The sequence below is a fragment of the Poecilia latipinna genome, unplaced genomic scaffold (assembly GCF_001443285.1).
Source record: "Poecilia latipinna isolate Pla-1442-1.1 unplaced genomic scaffold, P_latipinna-1.0 Scaffold511, whole genome shotgun sequence".
Lineage (NCBI taxonomy): Eukaryota > Metazoa > Chordata > Actinopteri > Cyprinodontiformes > Poeciliidae > Poecilia > Poecilia latipinna.
The window spans coordinates 92962-95584 of record NW_015113127.1 but is presented as its reverse complement, the minus strand read 5'-3'; the positions used below and the strand labels follow the sequence as shown (position 1 = coordinate 95584).

General features: G+C 38.2%; 1 long non-coding RNA gene across 1 annotated transcript; it reads right to left on the bottom strand.

Annotated features, from left to right (window-relative positions):
* Nucleotides 1–591: 591 nt before the first annotated feature.
* On the bottom strand, nt 592–2325 carry LOC106952389 (uncharacterized). The gene is made up of 2 exons (XR_001425975.1): nt 1111–2325; nt 592–887 (listed from the first exon to the last, which is right to left on the bottom strand). It is a non-coding gene; the product is annotated as an uncharacterized LOC106952389 (long non-coding RNA).
* Nucleotides 2326–2623: the final 298 nt, after the last annotated feature.

The following is a 2623-nucleotide window of genomic DNA, read 5'->3' as shown; positions in this document are numbered from 1 at the left end:
ACTAATGACCTCATTATTTGTCTCAGGTGTGTTGAAGTTGAAAAGCATCTAAAAGTTGCAGGAGACCGGCCCTCGAGACCTGGAGTTGCCCACCCCTGCTCTGGACGATGAAAGCTGGCAGAGAAAACTCAATTGGAGACAAATGAGGTTTGTACAGTACGGCACTTACTCAGAAGTAATCAATACAAAACGCTGATTTCTTCTGATTTTCCTTTCTAAAGTGAGTGAGAGCTCTGCATCATCTCCCGACCACCAAAAATCTGAATGAAACACATTGAGGTTTGTCATTGTAATGTGGCAAAACTGTCAAAACGTCCAGGGCTGCATTAGCAAGGCGCTAATGCACCGGACACAGCTCAAATCCTGACATATGTTTTCGTGACTGTGGGGTAAAAAAAAAAATACAGGCCTGTTTCTAACACAAACAGAGAAGCTTGTGTGCCGTTAGCAGTGAGGGAGATGTGTTTCTGCCATGCAGCGACCCGTTATGTAACCTGTCACCGTTTTCAGAAAACGTAGATCTGTCTGATGCTGCTCTCTGACTGTGACCTTTGCCCTACCTTTGGCAATGATATTTATTTATTTTTTTATATAGGGCCAAGTGTTATTTATAAAATATAAAGAATGAATTACTGGCATAAGAAGGAATCACAACCTACTATTCAAAACCTTATGAATAATATCTTTTTTTGGTGAGACACTGAGAATACCATGGTATCATCTGCATAAAGTATGAAAATAGGGAAAAATGTTAAATTAGTGCTAAAAGTAGACCTTTGTCCTACTTTTAGCACAAAATCTTTTTCACATAATGCTAAGTTTTAGTTAGCATCCATTCTTTATATACCAGTAAAGAATGGATCACTACTGTGTGAAGGAACCACAATCTACAATTCAATGTTTTATGAGTTCTCATCAAAAAAAGATGTTAGTAACTTAGAACACCAAGGTGTCGTCTCCATAAAGTCTAATAACAGCAAAAAATGCTAAATCAGTACTAAAAGTAGACCTTTGCCCTAATTTTAGAACTGATTATTTTTTTCCAGATAGTGTGAAGTTTTATTTATAAAATATGAAAAATAAATCACTGGCATATGAATAAATCACAACCTACAATTCAATGTTTTATAAGTACTAGCATTTTTTTAATGATAAACTCAGAATACCAAGGTGTCGTCCGCATAAAGTCTAATGGTAGAGAAAAATGCTAAATAGGTGCTAAAAGTAGACCTTTGCTAAAAGTAGATCTTTGCCCTAATTTATCAATGATTTATTTTTATTTTTCCAGACAGTATTAAGTTTTATTCATAAAATATGAAGAATGAGTCACTGGCATATAAAGGAACCACAACCTACTATTCAAAGCTCTACCAATAATAGCACCTTTTTTTGACTGGGAACACCAAGACAGAATAAAGTCTAATAATAGGGGGGAGGAAAAATGCATCAAAGGTACAAAAATTATTGGGCACAAAGTTGATGTTTGTATTCAGTTATAGTGGGGGCGGAGGAGGGAAAGAAAAATCATAAGACTTTTCACCCCCTGTGATTTGAACATGCCTGGACTTGTGAGGTGCTTCTGTGTGTGCGTGCACATGTCCCTTTGGTTTGGTTTGGAATAAGGGGCACTTGGCAGAATGACATTCCTCCCTTTGTGTCTGCATTCCTGAGGCAGCTCCATTCATTCTGTGTGACTGCTGCCGCCGCCGCCGCTGCTGTTGGGTTTGCCGAAGGAGCAGGAGGAGGATGCTGGAGCTGTGCGCATGGGAGAGCGTGGGCCCGGCCATCCTCTCAACAGGCCCACAAAGGCTAAGAAAATGGTTTAGTGCCATGGTAATTAGACATGAATGAGCTCTGAATGACACGACATGTCTCACGCTTTTCTCTCTCTCTTTTTTTTTTTCTTTTCTGCAGCTGAGGAATTTCCAACATCCAACTTGGTAAAAAAAAAAAAAAAAAATCCGACTGGACTGGAGAACTCTTAAGCTCCTGAATGCCAAAGTTATTTTGATTTCTATGCACTGTTTGATGACCCTTCCAACTCTTGAAGGCACAGGGGGGGTCTAAATAACGGTGTGTGTGACTGTGTAATTATTCAGAAAAACACATCTGGAAGTGGTAGCAGTGAACACCAACACACCACAGTTGACCTTTCACAAGAACTGCTTTCTTTCAAGTCCTTTTAAAAAAAGAAATTTGTAGGACTTTCAGTTTTTGCCACAGGAATCTTTTATACTGAAGGATGGATCCTAGGATCTCAGCTCACTGAATATTTTATTGTCAAAGCTGCAGTATGTAATTTTCATCTAAAAAGACAAGTTATATATATATATATATATATATATTTGTTGAAACTGTCACTATGTTGTGACAATATGGTATCAAACAGATAATCTGTGAAACAAAATCAAGCTCCTCTGCCTTCTCCCAGTGCGAAGTAGAAACAACCAATCAGAGCCAGGGGGAGGGTCTTAGTGCTGTCAATCACCCTCTTGTATACTGTGAAATAATCTGACAATGGAACTGGAACTTTTTCCATCAATATAGAGGAATTATTTAGCTAAAACAAGCTCCTATATGTTGCTGAAAAGTTACTTTTAAGTTAGTTTTGTCTTATTTCAAG